At 27.7% G+C, this 25,202-nt stretch overlaps 1 protein-coding gene across 2 annotated transcripts in view; it reads left to right on the forward strand.

Annotated features, from left to right (window-relative positions):
* The window catches only part of LOC107436806 (guanylate cyclase 1 soluble subunit alpha 2), a 465,049-nt gene that overhangs the window by 117,685 nt on the left and 322,162 nt on the right, over nucleotides 1-25,202 (forward strand). The window contains exon 1 of one of the 2 annotated variants that reach the window (XM_043040687.2): nucleotides 7,523-7,656. The exons of the other annotated variant lie outside the window; for it this stretch is intronic. The gene's annotated coding sequence lies outside the window, so the exon portion shown is untranslated. Of the gene's footprint in view, nucleotides 1-7,522; nucleotides 7,657-25,202 lie in introns of those variants that run through there. 2 annotated transcript variants of the gene reach the window in all.

Below are 25,202 nucleotides of genomic sequence, written 5' to 3' on the forward strand. Positions count from 1 at the left end.
TTAGGGGCTTTTCATCAGTCTTTTAATGCTTGAGTAATCGATGAAAATGACAGGCAGAGGTAAGAAAATATTTTTTTATAGTATAGGATTTACAAAACACTCTGGAAAAGCAAGTGAAAAAGGATAAGTTTTTCAACATGTTTTTGGAGAAAAAAAAAACGAAATAAATTCAGACTATCTAATTTAAAGACGAGTATAGTTTTTATTAGTTAAATATCAGTTTTTGAAACATTATGATAAGTTGTATTTTATTTGAGAAACAATGATTTTTCATAGTTCAAGAATTAAAATTAAAAATACTATTATAGGAATTATGGGAATTTTTATGGCATCTTTGAAAATGATTGTGAGAATGAGTATGAAATCATTTTCCAAAAAAAAAATTGTTCACATTTCTTTCTCTATTTTAAAGAAGTTATTTGATTTGTGTACAATTTTTTTTAAATAAACATTAATGTGATTTATTATTTTTGTTGATCCAAACATTTCTGTGGTGATTATTTTTTAAGACAATGTTTTTAAGTTGTGCCATAGTTAGAAACATATTATAAAGCGAAGTTATTGTAACAAAAAAACAAACTAATAAAAGCAACCACTTAAAGTCAGTAGCATTTATCCTGCAGACAAAGAGTACTTTTGGCGTTAGAAGATTTTTTTTTAATTAAGAACTTTTCTCAGTGGCAGAAAACTTTAGTATTGCGTTTAAGAAGGCTAAAACTCAAGGATTAAAATAGGAAAGATTTGAGTAAATGTTCTATTTTTCTAGTAATAAATTCCAAATCTCTTGAACAACTGTGCAATTTTTTACGTAATTTCTGTGAAGTTAATATTCGGAATTACAACTATATCGAGAAATCATCTCAAGCTTATTTTGGCATTCAAGCCACTTGAAAGTGTTTTTTTCGATCGTACTTACTTTCGCACACTTGACAAAATTTATTTAAATTTTTACCAACTTTTTAGAAATTAACTCATAACTTTAACAATTTATAACTCCTCAATAAAAACAAAAGCAGACCAATTTTTTTTATTTATATATTTATATTATTTCTTATCAAAAACAGACAAAAACAAATATATAAAAAAAGTTGGGCTTGTGATTGCCACATAACGGGTATTTTTCTTGCATGACTCAAATAAAGTTTTTTTTTTTTTTTTTTTTAATAAAAACCGAGGTAAAATTTTGATTGAATACGTAGACAATACAGTCAAAACGCTAAATCATTTGCATAACTTTAGATATGTCTTACTTATGTATAGCATTATCATCTATATAAAAAGGGCAAAATAGTAAATCTCTCGTTTCACAAACACTGTAGTATTAACTTTTTTTTGCTTAAATATTCGTTTGATCTTTTCGTATAATTAAAGATTAGACTATTTGAAATACGAGAAGCCTCAACACACAGTCCATACGGGTACCTAGAACGTGATATTAGCTTCGCGATGGTATCAATCGATTGTTTTGCAATGGACTGAGTAAATAATAATTAAAACATTTATATTCTGCAAACATAGCACTTTACGAGAGAACGCTTGAAAAGTATTACATTCTAGAAGGCTTTTGTTTCCTTGCAGTAAACTAAAAGAATTCCCTGATATTGATGTTTTCTAAATGAAATTGTCCAAATATCGCGCAGTCTAATGCAGTATATAAAAGACGTTGTTCTGATAAGCATTATTTAATTGAAAGAAGTTGAAAGTAAAGAAAAATGGTTTCGAAAACTTTATATTAAATCATTTTCTAAATATAAATCTGATTAAGACCTTGTTCTGATAAGCATTGTTTTATTCAGGGAAGTTGAAAGTAAAGAAAAATGGTTTCAAAAACTTCATGTTAAATCATTTTCTAAATATAAATCTGATTAAGACCTCGTTCTGATGAGCATTGTTTTATTCAAGGAAGTTGAAAGTAAAGAAAAATGGTTTCAAAAACTTTACGTTAAATCATTTTCTAAATATAAATCTGATTAAGATTGTTTTGATGAGCATTGCTTTGTTGTTGTTATACATCCCCCTGGAGAAGGAAAGTCTAAGCCAGGTCTAGAAGGCCCCGTCGCGTCAGTTACCCATACATCTGTAGAAAGTCCCGATCAACCAGGAGCTGCTTAAAAGAAGCGCCAAGGCAAAAAAGAAGGTGATCAGGACTAGCAGGTTGTGAGCAGGAATAAGGTTGGAAAGTCTTCTCCCCATTTTTGCTCCCCAGCATTGTTTTATTCAAGGAAGTTGAAAGTAAAGAAAAATGGTTTCAAAAACTTCATATTAAATCATTTTCTAAACATAAATCTAATGAAGACCTTGTTCTGATGAGCATTGTTTTATTCAAAGAAGTTGAAAGAGGAAAAACGGTCTCGAAAAACATTTTATAAAATCGTTTTATAACGAGAACGTTTTCACATATACTAAAGTAATTATATATTTTAACAAAAACAAAATTTTAATCACAAATGAAGACGCCGCCGTTTAAATAAGAAATAAGAACTCCTTTGTTAATTACCTTACTGCTGTAACATATTAGTCTAATATTTAAAAATCTTTATTTTTTATTTTGACTCCCTAAACTGTATACTTATCTCTTTGGTATGACGTAACCCCTTTCAGATTTTAAGCCTTTTTGTTTTTACCATTCCAGTATCCTACTGATGATGTGTAAAATTGTGACACGTGAACGAGTACAGATATCGAAAATTAATTTCATCACTCTGCGGAAAAAAGTATGGTCAAAACTACTAGAAAATGGTAAAATTTACTATGTTTGTGGCTCTATGGGAATACCGAAAAAGTCGGTAATTTTTACCGAAGCGCTTTGACCATTATTTTGGTAAAATTAACAATAAACTATGGTTCTATAATGTATGATAAAAACTGGTAAATGTAAAATTTGGTTATTTTATCAAGATACCTAATATTATGCATTAAAACCATTTATTTGGTGAAATTCAACATTCAGTTTTGAATTTTTAAATAAATGTGTGGTAATAAGAAATAATTTTGAAAACCAGATTTCCAGTTAACTGTAGCCATATAAACGGAAAAATTACCAAATGAATAGGTTAAATACTTCCATGTTGGTTTTATTACCAGTTGGTTTTATTTTTTATCTGAAATGTCATATCCATACAGTACGATAATTTTGCCAGAAAAATTTTCTCCATGCACAGTTACTCTCGTAATTTTAAATTAATACATTTCTTTCCCCGTTAATTTCTTTAAGGGTATTATTCAAAGCTCTTTCGCTTAGGAAAGTAAAAAGGCCACAGTTAAGTTTAACAAAGCAATAAAACTACAACGCATACTCAATCGAGCTTTTTCACCAGCAAGTCTTGATATATCAGATGACAGAATATGCAATGATTATGCGGCTTAAGTGTGAAATTGGTGGTAAAAAAAATATAATTATATCCTCTGTTGGGGAAAAAACGAATTACTTTTCGAATGACGCAATATCTTTTTACTTCCAATGGTAATATAAAATTTAAATTATAAATAAGAATGAGCCCAGATAAACCATGAAAAGATAAAAAAAATAGGAAAAAAAAACTAATGCCGTCGTGGTATTGAGTTCTTATAAATGTTGCATGAAATCATTTCTCTGTTACATATGGAGTATGAGGATTGATTTTTTTATTAATGTAGCAGATGCATTATTATTTTTATTTTATATAGTTAATATTTTTCTATTATACAAGGGGACATAAGTGATATGTTTACATATCATAATTTCCAGAAAAAAATTCTGTTATTATAAATATTCGCTACGTAATGCAAGTTCTTTTTACGGCCCTTTCTTTTAGGTTAAAATAATAAAGAATCCTTTATTTTTCTTTTTGAATTGATAGTTCTTTATCTTGATCCTTTTTCTTTTTTTCGAAACTGTTGATTCTGCATTTCTTTTTAGAAGGTTTAATTTTAATTAAGTATTTCCTATTTCAATACTCATTGGATAATTCTCCTTCAATTTGTTCTTATTTTTTATTTTTGATTACCCATTTGAATTCATTCGTAGTTTTAATTTTTTATTTATTATTTCCTTATTTTATTATAAAATAAAGCCAATTTACCTATTTAATTAGTTTTGATTTGTATTGAGGATCAAGTGGGATTCTAGAAAAAGAAATAAAATTAATGACTTTTTATTAAAGATCTTTGAATATTAACCAATTCTTATTTAGAGATAAGTTAACTAATGCATAATAATTTTACTATTAACAAATTAAAGATAGATCTTACTAATAAATTATGATTGACTGAATTATGATTGACTTTGATTTTAATTATTTCATGGATTGAATTGATTTGTTTTACTCTTTTTAGTTAATAGCAGTATTTTATTTTATTTTTTAGTTACTTAATTATGACAATATTATTATAATTTTATTCCTGTCTATCTATTTATAATTTTATTTTTGTCTTTTTCCTTTCAACTATTTTGTAAATTAGCACAGAATTACGGAGATAATAAACGATGTTGCATCTAGTTGCATACAGAATTTTTTTCTTTCCTAACTTGAATAAAAAGAAAGATTTAATGAGAGTATGAGGGAGCTTTTACTCGACCCCTTACTCACCCCTTAGAGATGACTACCGAGGGGTCAGTTTCTGTGAGAAAAGTTAAAGAGAAAGGGTCGAGTTTGGTATTATTAAAAAGGTTTTCAAAATATTTATTTTTTGAGATATCTCTATTTGAAATAATTTTTATTCCATTTTTATTTCACAATCATGTCATATAAGTTAAATCGGGTACTTTTTTCTCAAGAATTTCAAATCTTCAATAGCCACAGCCTACACTCAGTTGTCCCAAGCGAGATTGGGGGTAGGAGATCGAGTTTGAAAAAATTGCAAGCATCTTTTGAAAATATTATACTGGAGCATTTTAAGATTTTTTTACCCGATGTGTATTTTTTCGAGCTATTCAGCCATTTCTAATACATTTTTAACATTCTGCATTACAAGGAGGGTATGTAACTGAACGACTTTTTATGTTTAAAAAATGAAATACTTGTATTCAATACCAGTAAATATTATTTTCTTAAAAAAATAAAGGAGTGAACTTGAACGTTAGCTTTATTCAGGTTTAAAATATTTAATACAAAGTTTTTTACGTTCATTTTAAGTAAATCAGGTCTTAAGTTCTTTTTTCATTATCATATTATTAGCATCATTAACATTATTAATACGTGTTTTAATCATAAACTGGTTTCCTATTTTCTAAAGATAATAAATATGCATATGTTTTAGTGTTTATATTCGTATTTTATAAAGTAAACATTTCATTCGTCTCTTTTATTTTCATAACCATTTTAGAATGAATTGCTTCACAGAATATTAATCATTACTATTATTATAATTATCATTATGCTTTATTAATATTATAAAAAAATTATAATAATAATTATAGAGCAGTTATATACATTCGGATAACGTAAATTTTAGTTCCAGTGCACGAGTTGAAACATTTTGTGACTTACGCAAATATTTAATGAATGTTATATTTTGAAATTAAAAACACTGTCATTTTCCGAATACGTATTTAATTAAATATGATCTGGAAGTCGAATCATGAATTATAATTAAAATATTAAATTGTTGATAGGCAATTATTTTGAAATTGAATACGGAAGTAAAGTAAAACTTTCTAAATATCGATGTCATGCCTAAAAGTTGTTAACTAAGGGCAAGTTAACTCGATATTGAAAGTGCATTAACGTCATTGGTGAGCAATATTTGGGCATAAAAAGGCGAGTTAACTCGTCACCGCTTAGCAATGTTTAACATAGCCATTTCAATTGATTATAATATTGAAAACGTCAATTCAGTTTTATTTTCCCGTTCATATATTTTATGAAAATTTCCTTTGCAATTCTTTGAATTTCTATTTAATGTGTAATAATAAATAAATATGTATAAATAAGTGATTATTGATTTCGAAATTTTAAGCATTTGTAAAGTCGATTTAGACTCTAAATTTTAGAGTGTATTTGGAGATAAACACGAATATTTAACCACAAATTATACTCGGGAGTTAAATTTGAAAAATGTATGTATTGACATTTGTATGCAATGGCATTATTTGCATGGTAATGACATTTCTGGTAAAAAAAAAAGCAACAGCATAATTCTAGTTGGAAAAAAATAACCAAATTATATGGTATTTAAACCATTCAATTGGTAATTTTTCCTTTCATATAGTAATATAGTAATGGTTTTTCTGAAAATTTGGTTTTCAAAATTTAAGTTCTTATCATCTCACATTTAGTAAAATTACAATACTGAAAAGAAAATTTGACCTAATTAATGGCTTTTTATACCATACTTGAAGATATCATGATAAAATGGCCAAATTTTACAGCATTTATCTACATTTATTTATCACACAATGTCAAACCATATTTTATTGTTAATTGTATCATCACCAAATCTCACCAAAAAAATCATTACCAAAGCTCTTCAGTAAAAAGTGCTGATCATTTTTTATTCCCATAGGGCCAGAAACACTGAATGTTGGTACATAGAGTGCAGAACATTGGTGGTCGTAAACTCTAAATTGGATCGGCTGTTCAAAGAGAGTCATACTATAAAATGAGTCCACTTTGAATCGTGGTGGCTCAGGGGATAGATCGCCTCCCAATGAGATGATCCAGGTTCGAATGGCAGAGATGACTGTCAAAATGTCCTCCACGAAGGCTAGTTTGTCCCACTGTTTGATCCAGGAGTTTTCTTGTCTTCTGGTTTGGGTTCAAATTTTAAAGCTACTGAGTTGAACATTCATAGTTGTTAACTCAGAAGTGGGTCAGCTGCTCAACACCGGTAAGAAAATAAAATAAAATTAATCCAATTTAAATTTGACATTCAAAAGTCTCTTATTTCAATCTAAAATAAATTGCTTTTTCTATAATTATAGTGGGTTATAGTCTTTAAAAATTTAAATATTTTAAGTAAAGTGTGATCATTATTAAATTAAAAGAACGAATGCTTATTTTTTTAAAAAAAAAATGATTTAAAAAATTATAATTAAGAAAATAAAATAAAATTAATCCAATTTAAATTTGACATTCAAAAGTCTCTTATTTCAATCTAAAATAAATTGCTTTTTCTTTAATTATAGTGGGTTATAGTCTTTAAAAATTTAAATATTTTAAGTAAAGTGGGATCATTTTTAAATTAAAAGAACGAATGTTTATTTAAAAAAAAAAAAATGATTTAAAAAATTATACTTTCACCGAAAATCGCTCGTCGATTTAATTTTTCTTCCATTCCCACTCCATTCTGAACAATTTAATGATTATAGTTTCTAATAAACAATTCTACATTCGAAAATATTTAAAAAATAGTTCATAGCTTTAAATAAAATGCACAAATTGAAACGAAAGTAATTTATGTATGTGACTTTCATATGGTTAAGTGTAAAGCCTAATTCCTGTGAGTCAATATATTCTATCCGTGAAGAAATTGTGCGCGTTGATGTGTGTAGTAAACGAAAGGAGGAGCTGGCGGGAATTGTGGGATTGCTGAGATGGGGAAACCGCTTACCGAACATTCCTAAAAAGAGTTCGAACTTCTTAGTGAAACGGAGAGTTCTAGCTGTCGGTCTTAGGAACTTAGAGCGAGGAATTTCTATTCTTTTATTTTGCTATAGTATTAGAAGATTATTTAGAGGTAAAATTCTGCTAATTATGTGATCTTTGTCTTTTATATACTACTTGAAGATTCTTATATATTTTTTTAAAGGTTTTCTGAAACTTTTAAAAGTAGCTTAAAACTTATTGTGTTTTCTGTTTTTCATTGTTTCGCGAAATGTATTTCAAACTAATTGTAGTTTAAAATTATTTAGAGGTGTTATGTAGTCGATAAATTAATGACTTTTTTGTTTAATTAAATTAATTAATTTTAGCGAACGAAATATCGTTTTGAGAAAGACATTTTATTTGGTTCTGTATTATTAGTTTGTAGGGAAAACATGTTATGAATTTGTAGATTTTAACAGACTAACAAAAGTTTAGCGAGGAATTTCTTAGTACTTCGTAGAGACTTAGAGCGAAGAATTTCCATTATTTTATTCTGCTATAGAATTAGAAGATTATTTAGAGGTAAAACTCTGCTAATTATGTGATCTTTGTCTTTTATATACTAGTTGAAGATTCTTAAATATATTTTTTAAAGGGTTTCTAAAACTTTTAAAAGTAGCCTATTGTGCTTTCTGTTTTTCATTGTTTCGCTAAATGTATTTCACACTACTTAAAATTTCTTGCAGTCTAAAATTATTTAGAGGTGCTATACTAGTCGATAAGTTAAGGATTTTTCTATTTATGAGTAAATTAATTAATTTTAACGAAATAAATATCGTTTTGAGTAAGAAATTTTATTTGGTTCTGTATTAATATTTTGTGAGAAAAACTTGTTATAAGTTTGTAGATTTTAATAGACTTACAAAAGCTTTTTGTTTGAATTTTTAGTTAAGTATTTAGTTACTGATTATAGGAAATTTTAGTAAATTAAAAATATTAACTAATTGGAATATTCCACAATTTTTGTGGCTATCAGTGTAATTTGTCGATTACATTGATATAACCGATTGAATAAATTGGGAATTTTTTTAACTAAATTATAATGCTAATACGACAAAAATTTAACATATATTAATATGCTTAGTTTTGTTTCGATTAATTGATATACGCTTAATGTTAATCTAAGACAAATAAGAATGAAATTATGGAAGCATATTAATACCTTGTTTCATATAATGTAAATCGAAGAAAAAGTCAACATTATTGCATTTTCTTTAAATTCATTTAATTATTTCATTATTTTTTTGTATCAAATTATATTATACTATGTGCTAAAAATAATTTTATCTTTAAACATTACGAGAAAATACTATTATTTGATTTTACTATAAGCTTATTCGTCTACGTTATACCGCAGTTGATAGTCATGAAAATATTTAATAATATTTTCTCCGAACCTAATTTAATATAAACACCTTCCATTCTACTTTTTATTCTAATATTGTAGCTATATTTTGTTTTTTCTATAAAAGTAATAGCTATTTTTATGCTTGAGGCACAATGAATAAATCAGGGTCTCTAGTCACATGGATAGATTGCTAAAAGAATGCAATATTTTGATTTAATATAAATTCTGTGCTTTCTCTTTGCTTTATCAATATGAAAGCTAAACTTATTGAGCAGTGTTACTTATCAATTTTTCTTTCTTCTTTTTTGTTTCTTTAATTGTGCTAATATTTTAAGTCCATTTCAATAAAAATGCAACATTGAAAGTAAATGATATTTTGGCAAACTTTTTACATTTTTTTTTAAAATCCAAGACAACTTTTTATTTTTATTTTAAAATTACAATACGAATGAGGTAATTGCAAAAATTTTAAAGTGATCCTCGTTTAAGAATATCAAAGATGCCTTTGTAAAAAGTTTTTGGAATTAAGTCTTTTAGTTTTGTAAAAATTTTAAAATTGAATATTTTTTTAACCTTTTGTGCTATAATACCATTGAAAAAGTAGATATACTTTTCATTAATTTTTTCGAGCCATTTGAAAACAAATTAAAAGTGATTTTTTTCAAATGTTTGGTGAAACTTAAAATATTATGCTTCGATGTTACAATGTTTTACATAATTAAGAAAAAATACATGTAACTAATGCTTTGCTTTTCCACTTAAAAAATTTATAAACTTAAATTGACATAATTTTTCTTTTATCGTACTTAAAATCATATCAAAAACAAAACTTAGAATTTCTTGAAAATAAATAAAGTAAAATATCTAAAATATTAATATTCCTAATATCATGGAACTTTTCTTTCATTAAATTTTGAGACATATGTTAAAAAATGTTAAAATAATACTTGTGAGGAAAAAAATCATCCAGAGCAATGAGAAGAGCACTTTAGAGGAAGTAAAATACAAAATTGCCACGCACTCGGTTCTAACGCGAGTACAAACATAATTCTTGCACCATTTTAAAGAGAACTAAAATTATTACTTAATAAACAATGAACTATTTTTTACTATGAAATAATATTTTTCGATTATTTTGGTTGCCGGGTGAAGCTTTATCAAATGTTTCAACGAAAGAAAAAGTATTGGTCAGATAGCTGGTTTTGGCCATAGTTTAAGTGCCTTACACACCATGCAATGATTTTATACTATATTTATATAATCTTGCCGGGAAGCATTAGTTGGTCTTAAGAATAGATAAATAACTTAAATATTTTAAAAGTTACTTAACTTTTTTTAAAAATTGCCAATTTGATGACATTTTTCCACCTGGATGAAAATTATCAAATTACTGCCTTATTATCAGTTTTTACCAATTTTTATGAGCCCAGGTAAAGCAGAATTGGAGTGAAATTTTAAATGTAAAAAATAATATACCACAAACCCTTTTTATTTTAACAAAATTGTGACTTTTCTCCATATTGGCGTTTTGCGTCATTTTCAAAATAAGCGTAGACAGCGCTGGTTTTAGAGAGGCTAAACTTGATTTGACATTCATGAGTAACAGTTGCAAATCCACAGCAGATATAAAAATAGCATATAATTCATAAAAATCATCATTTCTTATTACGACGCAGCATTTGAAAAGCAGCCTTAAAAATTTTTTGGGTGATTTTTAGGATCGTAAGCAAAAATTGCCCGTTGCAGCTTCTGCCTAAATTACAAGAACCAAATTGATATGATTCTGACATTATAATAGACACACATACAAATTTTTCCTATTATTATTTAATGCATATTTTACAGCTGATGTCTTATCAATAAAACTTTTTTATTTTCAAACGAATAGTTACACAATTAAAACATATAAATTCCATATTTAAATTAAAAAATACTGAAAAGTGTTTGAAATCGTATGAAATCTCTATTATTATTTCAGCTTAACACAATAACTTATTATTTTTTTTATAACTTCATTAAGTTTTCTCTTGTTGCTTCAAAACAAACGAATCTAAATTAAAAAGTTTCAGTTTTGTTTACACACCCCTTGACTGTGGTTAAAAAAGTATTTTAAAGATTTACCTTCTTGTAAGAGAATTTATTTTATTTACATTTGCTGAAACTTCAGATTTTAAACAAACTTTTATTTATATTATTGAAAATGAAGAAAGTTCATTTTTTGCAGCAAACTGAGGAACTTTTAGAATTAAAACACATTAATTTATTTTTGTCATGACTTACTTAAAAATTCTTAAATTTTATTTTATGAAATTCCAAAATAGTTTAATCTATGATTTTTAGTTCTGTAATAATTTTAATTGTTGAAAAGACATATTCTTATCAAAACAGTAATTTAATTAAAAGCTGTGAAGTAACATCTCTCTGATTTTGATGTTGAGCAATCCAATAAATTGTGTGAACATTCCTTCAATCTAACACCAAATCTATAACGTTCATATTCCATCTAACACCAAATCGAGAGTTCATAAACAAGGTTGTATGGAAACTCCAAATGCGTAAAATGATAAAAATTTACACCAAGATCACGCGCCTGCACACCATATGGTCAGTATTTTCGCTTCTGCTCTGAAAACTCCATATTTTTGATACATATTTAGTTGTTTACAATCGATTACAAGTTGACGTGAAATTCGTTATTGTCTTCAATTCTGCTTTTTATCTACGGAAACTTAAGTTCGTCGTTAAAACACGCATGTATGTTTTGAATTGTGTAATAAGGATATTTAGATTTTAATTGTTAAATTTCTGCAAACTGCATCAAATAATTTCATAATGTTTAATTTCTACTCGATTCCGTTCTGATAAGACTAGTTTGAATTCGTCTAATACTCTATGTTACGTGCATGTTTGATTTACAAGCTGTTTTTATTTTAAGAATTAGTGTGTACATGTATCCAAAATTAATAATTGTAACTTTATTTTGTATCATAAAGTTTTTTTACTGGCTCTTATGTGTATCGTATCTCACTGTATTTATAAATATTATTGTTACTGAATACCAAAATAGGGTAACAGCTACTTTGCATTAGATAGTACAAAGGAACATTACTGGTGTTTTAGAAGAGCTCGTTTGATGCAAATTAGTTGCCACCATTTTCAGTGTTAAGATAGACGAAAATGTTTCACAATGTACTAATTTGATGAAAGTAATTCTTGAAATGTTATTTCTTTTTCGAGTTCATAAACAATTTGAAATATAAATCTGTAGAATTATTATTTTTTTTAAATTAATTGCTCCCATTTTCAGTGTTAAGATAGACGAAAATGTTTCACAATATACTAATTTGATGAAAGTAATTCTAAGAGATTCTAAGAGACCATTTTTGTAACTTGGGATACTAAATTTTGCAGTCAACATTTTAAGAAAAGATTACGTTCCTTAACATATCCTTCACAAATTATTTTATCGTAATATTGGATCTTTCACAAGATATTTTATCGTAATAACGGACCCTTCGCAAACTGTTTTATGTTGAAAACGGATCCTTTACAATATTTTTCATTTTAAAAAAGAGCTATCCGAAAAACTCTTCTTTTGAAAATCAGAGTCGATGAAGTCTTTAATACATAATTATAAAACTCTTTAAAGTTCTAATTTTTCTATTTTTTCATAAAAAGGGTACTTTATTTTTATAAATTCACAAAGACAGGACCTCTGCAGAAAGAATACTATTCCAAGGTAATTTGAGAATACAGAAAGTTGTGAGTAGAGGTTTTGCAATTCAACCAACCAATTTGTAGGGATTTTCTTTCTATTTTGACAATTTTACAAAACATGGACATTTCATAAGAAAAAGTTGGAATGAGTCCTATTGATTGATGTCTGTTTTCTCCTTTTACTTTTGAAGTATAATAAGCTTTCTTGTTTCTGATTGTTAGGTAATAGATGTTTTTAAGATTTTAAAAAAATATTTTCTGAAATTTAAGACATTATTTTTTATAAATTCATTGTTCAGAGAAATTTTTTGTTTATCAATAAAACTAATTTGAAACTGATTTCTTTCAAGATGTATTTAAAATATTTGAAAAAAATATATACTTTGTCATGATATAGTTGTTTTTAAATGTTTAATAGGTAATTATTTTAAAGCTTCGTGAATTTTAACAGAAGATTTACAATAATGATAGAAAATACAGCATTCCACATGAACTAACAGTAAAAAAATGCTTATTAGCTCTCTTTATTTATGCAGGTTTTGCGCATTAAAATTATTGAGTTAGAAAGTTGGAGTGGAGTTGAGTTGAAGAGAATTTTTTAAAGCAGAGGGTGCGTTTCTTGTTACTCACTGTGCTATCTATGGCCAAGAATACTACTACAGCCACACATATCACAGCTCGCAGACCTATTAGCAATTTATTCAGTAATTTTAGCCTGAACCAGAGAACGATCAATCCCCAATTCAGTAGTCTAAGAAATATTGATTTCTTAGGGGAACATAGAGAACTATGTAACCGGACAAATTTAACATGCGCCAGTCACCATTTACTACACGGGGAGTCTTCAGCCGGTGGGGATCGAGCTCACGACTTAATCTAACCCGACTTAATTTTTCGTTAATTATTTTACTGATTTATTTCCTCACATTTTGGGTTTTTCATTTTAAATAGGTTGATTTAGACACACTGTCCAAAATGACTGTTATTTTACTTAATATTTGTTGTTTGGCCGACTTTCAAGCCTAAAACAAAATATATAAATTAAACGGACTAAACAATTAAGCAAATATAATAAGTAAGTGGACCACCTTAATTTTTGATCTAATGCTGGGATTTTTACATTCGAGAACTCAATCTTTATGGTTTGATAGGATTACCTCAAATATGCCAAGTAGTTGGTGCAGACGATATTTTAAGTTACGAAATCACACACAAAAACGTACTTTCTCTTAATAAACATACTTTTTTTTTCTACGGATACTAATTTCTGGCCCTCTACCTTAATTTGGGAAGTATAAGCCCAATAATATGGTCAAGATACTGATCTAAAGTTTGAACCCTTTAACTTTACTTTTACTTTTTACGTATGTGGCAATATTTGGTAAACTTTTTAAATGAATCGAAAAATATTTGCGCACAATTATAAGATTCGCTTATCCAAAGATAATACCATGCAAAATATAAGTTTTAATAATATTTGTTATTTTTAATTATTTAATTTAATGTTAGTCGAAAACAATTTGATTTGTAAAGTAAAAATTTCTTACATTATTTTAAAAAATGCAGTTTCAAATAGCAAAATACGCAATTTGAGTGAAATCGGACGAATAGTTTCTGAAAAATCGAATTTTAAAAATACGACTTTTTTAACTTACCATATTTGATATTACTCCTTCGAACATTTAAGATTGCGTTCTTGAACCTAAGATCTGATCATAAGAGAGGTCCGTTTTTTTATTTTCCGCACTGTACTTCTATTTCATACCTTAAGTTAATTTCAAATATTCGATACTTAAACGCCATTTTGTCGCGTAGATACAATTTGCTTTCTTTTAAACTCACTAAAAGTTTTCGCCGATGACATCATAAAACAGAAACGGAAGGTTTTTCCCAGTTTGACATTCTTACATTTAAATAGAGTCATTTACTTTGTTTTTTTTTTAAAGAAAATTATTAGTAAATGTTTTCTATGTTTCCATGATTATATTTTAAAAAAAATGTGAAAGGTGATAGGTTATTTGGCTATTGTGTTTACTTGATCTTAGCAACTGTATGTTTTAAAATTCAAATATTTTACTATAATTATTGAATTAAATAAATTTATAATCAATTATTTCAACTATACTCCGAACCATAGGAACCAGTGTGATATTTTTTGCGATTTTTATTTTGTTTAAGTTCTTAGAACAGTGCTAGATTTATTTTATAACAACGTTTTATTCTACTGCATTTCGAGCATAGACATTCAGATTGTTTATTACCTTAATATTAAACGGCTTCTGGTTAAATCGCTTAATTTTTTAAATACACAAAACACCAATGTCGTAATAATGGAAAAAAAAACAATTTTGACTTCGCTTAAGCCACTGCAATATAACAAAATAAGGATTTGTTTTATGCAAAATTAATTGTTCTAAAAATTATAATTTAGATTTAATTAAATATTTAAATATACCTGTATGCATCATATATTACTTTACTACTAGTGTGATATGCTAATAAAAATCATGTTTATAAAAATGTACGTTATCAATGTACGTTATGTTAATATCTAAATTTAATCAAAATGTAGTTTTGATTTTACAAAACTGGTTCTAGTTTATAACTTAAACACTTATTACAATTTGCAACTGTTTATAACTTATTACAATTTGCAGGTATCCATTTACTTGTAACGAACAAAACTTGCTAAAACATTTTAGATTACAACAGGAATGAACAATCCAGCATTTTATTCAGATATACCATTTTAAACTTTTTAGCTTCAAAATTAGATAAGTAATTCAGTTAGTAAGATATAGAACGCAAATTTTTTAAAAAATGTTTTTAGTTGTTAGAAGACTATTTTCTATTAAGTAACAAGAGAGCTCAAATGAAATGTAAATTAGTGTACACATCGTTTGCAAAAAAAAAAAAATGCAGTCATACATTNAAAAAAAAAAAAAGATACAGTCATACTTTTTATTAATACTAGTCTAATTTATTCCAACTTGAAAGTCTGTGGAAAATAAAACATTTTTGGAGAGTATTCTATAAAAAACTCGAGACTAAATTGTATTTGTTTTTGTTTATTGACAAAACAATTTACATAACTTAAAAATAAATTGATGAATTTTAATTTCTTGTCTAGTTAAACTTGTATTGAATGGGCGAAACATAGTTCGTTAATCAGGGATAAATTTATAGGATAAAAGTGATCAGTTTCCTTAAGAAGGTATGCTACTAAAATCTAATTAGCACTTAAAGTTTAGAAACTACTCTATTTTGAAAACATATATACGTAAAAATCATATTTAAATATAAAAAGGAGTAAACATGCGGATTTCATAGTTTCACAAATCAATAAGCGATAAAACATATTCTGTTTTTGAAAGCACAAAGATAGATTATTTATTGTCCCAGCGATTTCATTGACAAACCCTTAGCATTATGCGGACAGGTGAGAGAATTAGATAATAAAGCTTAGTTTAATGCCTAATTCAAATAGATTCGTCCTTAACATTACATCAATTCGAACACATAACAATGCAATGATTTTAGTCAATTGTCCATTATTCTAAGTATATATTCTAATCCAACAACTATTTAAGGATAAGAAATCAGATATTTAAAGGATTTTAAAATCGGGGTTTCATTTATATATTATTGACAAATTCTATATATTAAGGACAAATTGACCGTTAAAATGTTGATGTTTCATTTTTGGAATATATTCCTTTTTCAGAAAGATAAAAATTGATAGTTCAACTATTTTTCTGCTTCTCCTTTTTTTATTTTTTTGTTTATATATTCTAATCCAAAAAATATTTAAGGATGGGAAATCAGATATTTAATGGATTTTAAAATCGTGGTTCCTTTTATATATTAGTGACAAATTAATCGTTAACCGTGGTTTCCTTTATCTATAGTATAATCATTGTTTCTTTTACATATTAGGGACAAATTAACCGATGAAACTGTGGTTTCTTTTATATATAAGTGGCGAATTAACCGTGGTATCATTTATATATTAGTATAATCGGTTTTTCGTTTAGATATTATATTAGTGATAAATTACATAAATATTATATAAAATTATAAAATGCCAATGTTCCGTTTTAGGAACATGTCTCTTTTTTAAAAAGATTAAAATTGATAGTTCAATTACTTTTTTGTTATAATAAATTTTGGATATAAGGACGTCCTTTGTGTTCGCTTACATAAATCTATATATTTGGTTTTGGGATATAATTGAATATTGTTTTGAAATATCCGGATTGTAAAATTTTTTAACCAGATTGATAGCTAAATAATAAAAGTATCTAGTTAATTTAATCACAAATACCATTACTTAACTGGAAGTGCTTTTCTCATTGCTACAAAATATGATTTCGGAGGGAAAACTGTTATCAAATGTCAGTTTTTGCTGACATTTATTTGCAAAAGCTAAGAGAACGTTATATAGAAGTCACACAAAATTTAACACCAATAATCCCTAAACACAGGAGCAAAAAAAAAACAAAGAAAAAAAAAAGTACAAAACAGCAGATTTTGGGTTTTGACCAGCACTTCTGCTTTGAGTGACTTTAATGGGTAACTATAAAATTGAGTACTAGAGTACTTGAGTAACTTTAATTGTGTTAGTAACCATGGAATGATGAGTTCGCGAGTTTAAAATCGCTACTATTAAATATTGAGCACCATCAAAGTTTTTTCAAGGTCGCCACCCACGGCAAATTGAATGCAATTTGTGGACCTGTGGTTGCTACATGAAGTAACTTCTAAAATCTTACGGATTGAAATAGTCTCCTGGAAAGTTTTGCAAAAAAGGAAAACATTTTTTTTTTTTGGTACCCGTTAAATAACATTTTCGCTATTTCACTATCTCTCATTTAAAATATTATAAATTAGAGAATCAATTAAAGTAATTCAGTTTGAACCAACATAAAGTCTGTTTTAGTTGAAAGATTTCTTTGAAATTTGAGGTATACATTTTATAGACTATGAGAAAAAAAACTGCAATAAAATAATAATTCAAGTGACCAACAGGATCGAAAAATGGAAAAGACAAGAAAATAGAATTTAAAAGAACAAAAAATGAAAAATCTATTTAATTGTGAATGTGTATTCCATTATCATCAAGCATTTGCTCAAATGTGTCGACTGCTCAATGACGATTATAAGATGCAGTAAAATCATATACTTTTGTCGCGGTGGAATAGTTGATATAGACTTGCCAGCAATGAGGTGGCCCAGTTTCGAATTGCAGCAATGACTGGTGGATTCATATTTTGATCTCGATGTTCCTTCTGTTGATCCGCACAGAACACAGTGGTGACGTGAAATATTCTCATTGGTAGACGAATCATGGGTTTGATTCTCAAAGCCGTTGTGCTCACCATATGAGATTTTCAAAATTTTCCTTGGAATGTAAGGCAAATGAGGATTCTTTCCATATGAAAAGCTCACCACGAAGGTGTGCTTGTCTAAATATTTGTTCCAGGAGTCCCTTTGTTCTGTTCTTAAGTCTGAATTGGGATCAAAAATATAAGGCTGCGGCGTTGAACATTGATACTCGTAAGCCCAAAAGCGGGATGGCTGCTCAACGCCGGTTTTAAAATTAAATGAAGAGCAAACACTCAAGACACGTTACAACATGTTTAGCCGTTAGAACTGACTTGTATTATTTTTTCCCTTCCAATTCAATTTTATTTGAAAGCTTCATTCCTCCTTTTTAAACTTCCTTGAAGCACACTTAATAACTCTCCAGGTTATTTGAATTTAGCAATAATGTTTCTCAAACCTGACATAACACGCGTCCTATTATAAGCTTTTCACGCATCGATATTCATGCAGCGAAATCAATAGATTACTATCGTTCTGATGAAACTAATTAACAAGTTATGTTTTACGGTTATTAAATCGTACAAAATAATTTTAAACTGTTCCAAATTCCCCAATGTCTTTTCTCATTCGTGAAAGCGCCACCTATCATTGGAAAGGTGAAATAATTTTTTCAGATTTATTTTTCTTATGGCCAAATTTTCATCGACAACTTTCTAACAGAACGGTTTCAGTATTGGTCTAATCAGGGCAACTTTAACTATAGCCATTCTGTATTTTAAGAACTCAATTTATAACTGTCAAAAATACGTAAATTTTATCTAATAGCAATAACGAATGAGAATAAAGATCACAGTTTCTCAAATATTACATTCAGGCACATACAACCATGGTTTTCCATTTTAATACAAAACTAGTCATGAAATTTAGATAAATTAAGTTTTGAGAATTACTAGATTTTAGATGTTTAGGAAGATAATATAATCTTCCTAATTGTAAACAGGAACCAATGCAACGTAAGCTTTGTTAAATTACGTAACTGTAGGCTTCAGTAACTGTTTGATTATTTCTTTAAAATTAATTCTCTGAAAATCTTTCTCGGCAAATAATAACGATGATGAACACTTACGAATTCTTGTATTGTTATACAAAACGTAATTTAAACCATAAGTTTGAAATGCGTAACCTGTTCTTAATTAAAATATTTTGAGTTTTGTAATTTTAATTATTTTATCCAATATTTGCGACTTCGAAATATTCCACGGGGATTTCACTAAACGTATTTGCATTATTAGCACTCGGATTTATTTATCTGCTCAACTTAAATAAATAAAAGAAGAATGAACGCATTTCTACTTTAAATTGAGATATACAAATATATACGTACTTTCACAAAATTATGTGATTGGCTAGATACCTTGTTTGAAATTTCATCTTCATTCTATTGAAAAATTTATAACTTTTTTCAATAATTAATACCATCATTCGCAATTAAAAAGATCATTTTTCAATTTAAGGCAGATACGAATTTAATTGCATTTACTTTAAAAATTACTTTTTGTAAAACTTTGACACACTCGATTGCACTCGATTTTTATTTGCATGGAAGTGTTCTAAAACATGAATGCTAAACTGGTAACTTAGGCCAATTATATTAATTTAATATTTAGTTTATGTAAGTTGATGATTGAGTAACAATAGGCTTAAAGCTAAAATGAATGTTCATGTTCTAAGTAAAACATTTATTGGTAAAAGTCAGAAAAAATGAAAATGTGATTTTTTTTGGAAAGTTTTCTGTTTTATTATTTCTTAAGGATTTTTATTTCAGAAAGTAAGGATAAGATTAAAGTCACTTAAGAGTAAAGTCACACCTGTTACGATTGAAGTAGATCACCATATAAATCAAATAACAAAATATTAAAATAATAAGTTTTTGTAAAACATTTCCAAGAATTTGAGAGAAATTCATTATTTTAACGGTCTCATACTCAAGTGTTTCACTGCGCTCATCACTGTTGTTCAACCCGGGTATCATAAGCTTGCTTTCTAGAAAAAGTTTTGGGACGTTTGTTACCCCACGCAAGGAGCAATAATGGATTTAAAAATGTAGGAAAAAAATTGTAATTAAAATTTATCCAATGAAGTAAACCAACCATGATATCATGATTTCTGTTTTTATTTAAAGAGTGCAATTTAAAAATACAACTTTAGTGATTAACATATTGAAACGCCTAACTTTTCACTGGTAAAAAAGTATGGACGAAACAACCAGAATATGGTAAAACTTACCGTTTTTCTGGTACTATAGAAACACCAAACTCTCGGTAATTTATTAATGATTTTGATAAAATTAAAAATAAATATTGATTTTATAATGTGTGATAAAATTTAAGAAATGTAAAATTTCGTAATTGTATTTCATGATATCTTAGATCACGGCATAAAAAATTTATTTGGTTAAAGTCACTTTTCAATTTTGATTTTTTACTAAATGTGTGGTAATAAGAACTATAATTTTAAAAATCAGAATTTTCGGTAAAAAGTAACTATATGAACAGAAAAAATACCTATTGAATGGTTTAAATACCGCATATTTTAATTTTTTTAACCAAAATTATTATTTTTTTTAATTCCTGAAATGTCATTTCCATGTACTATGGTAATTTTACCAATCTTTTTTCTCAGTGTATTATGGCATTATTTTAAATATTAAAGACAAATAAATTGCCTTTAAAACACTTCACATTATCGACACAGTACGAATAGTAGTAAACTCAGTATTGTTAGTAAAACGCAAAATAGTATTGTTAACATCAGCGTTTGAAATCTAAATAATAGAATGGTTCAAGTTACCCAAATTGCCTAAAAAACTTTGGTTGAAGGTAAAACGTTTTCATATAAAGTTAGGAATTGATTTTTTTATTTTTATTTTAAACTTCTCAAATTTTTTTTGCCCATTTACTCTTTTTTTTATATGAAAACGTTTTAATCTATAAAAAGTGACAGCATAATTGTATTAAAACTAAGACATTACAAATTCACTAATGTCTGAAAGGGTTAATATTAAATTATACAGGATTTTTATAGCTATACTGATTCCATTCAAGAGCATCTGTAGTGGCATCCATTACTTTATTTTACAACCGTCGCTGAACAGACGATCCAATTTTTTGAGTTTACGACTACTAATGTTCAACTCCTTAGTCCTTCTAATTCTGAACCCAATCCAAAAGAGAAAGGAATTTCTGGTTATAGTAATTGGAGAAATTTATTTTTGCAAAGGAATTTTTTTATGGAAGTAACCCGCATTTGTGCTACACAGAGAGGAAAAACCACGAAAACCTTTCATGGTTAGCCTGACGGCAAGGGAACTTTAGCCCATGATCCGTCTACCACTGAAGCTATTTAACGTCAGCACTGTGGTCGGATCAGCCGGAAGCGGAATTCGTTTCAATCAGCTGTCACTAAGATTCAACCCCGGGCCACCTCATTAGAAGGGGTGGGCTCTATCTTCTAAGTCACTACGGCTCAGCGACAACTGATAGTTGAAATGGCATCAGATTTGTTGAAGAGACTAAAGAAGATCTAGGCAAAGATTCATTAAAACTAAATTTTTGTTCCAAAACTCGCAAATAGAAGATATGGCGCTAGTGATAGAAAAAAATGGAACGTGCAAAAGTAATATAAATTGAAAAGGTTTGCGTATAAAACAAATATAAATGAGTAAATATTCAAAAAGGGATATTTTTTATAAAAATTATTATCGTCTGAAAAGTCAATACTTTAAATCTTGTTGATGCAATGGCGAACACTAGTTCTAAAGTAACCACGTAAATTTGTTAAAGATTGTATTAAATTTCTAAACTAGTTATGTCATGCGAGTTTCCATGTGTTAGAACACTATAAGCTGCGATGGTGCAAATGTTGCGTAAGCTATCATTGTGAAGACCGGGGTTTTATCCCCAATGGCGACTAGAAGCTCACTCAGTTTCTAATCGTTGCCTACCAGATCATATGGGAAGTAAAATTGTTCGATATTTAATGAGCTTCGCATATGAATGCAGATGTAATCGCCCAATTTTCCTCAGTATCCAGGAGGTTCTACTGTCTTCTAAGTTGAAAAATTCAAAATGTTGAAACTTGATAGTCACCTAGAATCAATTTAGGAGAAAATTGGATTTGTTAACTGATTTTTAAAAATATTTTATTGTGAAAACAGGCATTTTACAAAATATTTCATCGTAAAAACAGACTTTCACAATATTTTTATTGCAGAAGCATACATTTAAGAAACTTTTCTTCTTAAAGATGGAAGCAGGAAAAGATGGTCTTTATATCGATCATAATTTTGAACTAAAAAAAGTAGAAAGATTTAATTTTGGTGTTTTCTTTCTTTTTTCACTAAAACTAACCTTTCACAATAAGTATAACACGCTACTGTTTTTTATGATTTTTCGCAAAATCTGGTCCTGTTTTTTAAAATTCGCAAAGTGAGTAAATTTTTCTTCAAAAAGAAACTTTCACAAAAGAAGTCTGATATAACACCTGACTGCAAATTCTACATAGGTCACCTTTTCAAAGACTGATGAATATTAAAAATGCATTTTAGATGCCCCCGAAAAGACTGAATTTAATTATTAACAACCTGTAGGGTAAATAACAGATAATATTGTTCATTTTAGATATAAATATAGCCTCTTGCGACAACAATTTAAAGGGGAAAAAACATTGAAAAAAGACATTTGTCATGCATTGTAAAAAGTTTTGGATCAAATTACGGTAAAAAGTACCATCACCCTTGAGTGTCGGTACTTTTTATCGTAAAATTAATTATTATCGGAACATAACACAGAGAAAAAAATCTGATATACCTTAATTTTCATAGTAATAATTACTGTAAAATCCCCCCGATAGCAAAATAAATAAGTAATACTGAAAAAAATTACGGTATAAAATAGATTTTACGGAGAGAATAGATTTTACGGAGAAAATAGATTTTATGATAAAATGGTTACAGATGATGCTCCCAAAGTGGTATTTTATTCGTAATTTGATCTGAAAGTTTTTACAGTGTATGCACCAAGAATTTTATTACATTTTGTCCATTTTTCAGCATGTATATTTTTATTTATATTTTACTGGTTTTTACTTTTTTATAACTTAATTTTTTTCTCGTTAATAAATATTTTCAAGTGTGTAGTTTTATATTTATTTGTATGCAACGCAATGAAAATGAGTTTCAATTTGATATAGAGCTTAAAATTATTCACATTAGTTTCAAAGCAAACATATCAGTTTCGCTGAGATTAAATTTGATTTTTTACACACTTCTGCGAAAATAAGAATTGCATTTAGCATTTCTCTTAACTGAAATATTCAAAAAATACAATTAGAGAAAAATAATTCAATTTGCATTTAATATTTAAGTAAGCTTCCATTAACTTGGCTTTATATTTCCCAGTCTGTTCATTTTTCTTTGTATGTAAAAAAGGAAAATAAATTTTAGTACAGCAGGGAAAAAAATGAATGCACTTAATGGATTTGAAATGATACTTAAATCTAAATAAACTTTAGTCATGGAAGATTATGTTTCGTATGTTTATTGCTCAATTTTTATATTTAAGTTTATTATTCTATACTTTGAAATATAAGCTCTTTTACTTTACTAAGAGAGTCTTATTTTTTGAAGAGTATTGTATGTATAAAGACTGTCTTTAAGTATTCGTTTGTTTTTAAAGAATTTGAATAAAAGCGAATTTAAATTTTTATTTTTGATTCTAGTACTTACCTTTTAAGAGTTTTGAATCGAAATGCATATTTGTATTATCCATTAATCCTTAGGATTTCAAAGTTAAGGACAGTTTTTGTTTTCATTTCTAACATTTAAAATAAAATTTGATAAATCAGGTGACATTCCGAACTTTTAGTGAAGAATCCTTTTTTTGTAAAATTTTAAGCAATTTATTCATAATATATTAATAACATGATAAAAAAGGGTCCTGAAATCGAAATATTGTGAAAAATCTCGAAATCCAATGGTGTGTAAATACTTTTTATTTTATTTTATACTTTATAACCATAGTTGAACAGTTGACCCAATTTTTGGGTTTCAGACTACTAATGTTCAACTCCGTAGCCTTGCAACTTTGAACCCAACCCAGAGGACAAGAGAGCTCCCGGATCAAGTATTGGGAGAATTATGCCTTCGTGGAAGACTTTTTGATTTAACTAACCCGCATTTGCGTTACCTGAATAGGAAGATCGTGAGAACCTCCCACGGTTAGCCTGAAAGCAAAGAGATTTTAACCCATGATCCGTCTACCACTGAGGATATTTCACGTCAGCACTGTAGGAGTTTCAAGCCGGATGCGGACTCATATCTACCTGCCATCGCTGGGATTTGAACCCGGTTCACCTCATTCGAAGGCGTACGGTCTATCCTCTGAGTCATCGTGGCTCCCATACTTTTTTATGAAAGATTCGGTTATTTTAAGTTTGCGAAAAATCTATTCACGTTTTTTTAAATCTGAAATTATCGTAGATGGTATTCTTGACAAGGGCCTATTTTTGTAAAAAATGGAGAAAAAAATTTCTTGCTTTATAAAACAATTATGTTTAATAAGAAGTTGTAGTCTTAGATCTATGAACTAAATAATTTTGTGAAGTTTTCCTTTTCAAAATTGAAAATAGAGTGAAAGGTCTATTTTTAGGATAATAAATTCGGGAAATAATTTAGGAAATAATTTGTGAATGATCCGAAGAATCCGTAACTTACTGGGATCTAACTTTCCCTTTAATGACATTGACATTGCATTTCATTTGAAACTTTTTCAATATTTATATTAAAGGAAACGAAAGCCAATCTTAACGGTTCATCCACATTGAATAAATGATTGCTGTGTTCACTTTTCTTGGTTCAATTTGAAGTTCATTCACAAAATATTTTACCAAAAAGAAAGAAAAAAAATTAATCGAGAAATCTGATCGTTTACAAAATATTTCATCTTTTTAACACCCCTTAAGAATATTTCTTATTTTAAAAAATAAACCTGACAAAAAAACACATATAATTTTGAAAAACGAAGTCGACGAAGTCCTAAATTCATAATTTGAGTATTATGTACAACTCCTTAAAATAAATGTTTTTTTATTATTCGTGTACTTTATTTTGAAATATTTAAAAAGCAGGAATCTGGCTGAATGAAGTCGATTCTATAATAATTTCAGATTCAAAAAATTATGAGTGTCAT

The sequence above is a fragment of the Parasteatoda tepidariorum genome, chromosome X1 (genome assembly GCF_043381705.1).
Source record: "Parasteatoda tepidariorum isolate YZ-2023 chromosome X1, CAS_Ptep_4.0, whole genome shotgun sequence".
Taxonomy (NCBI): Eukaryota; Metazoa; Arthropoda; class Arachnida; order Araneae; family Theridiidae; genus Parasteatoda; species Parasteatoda tepidariorum.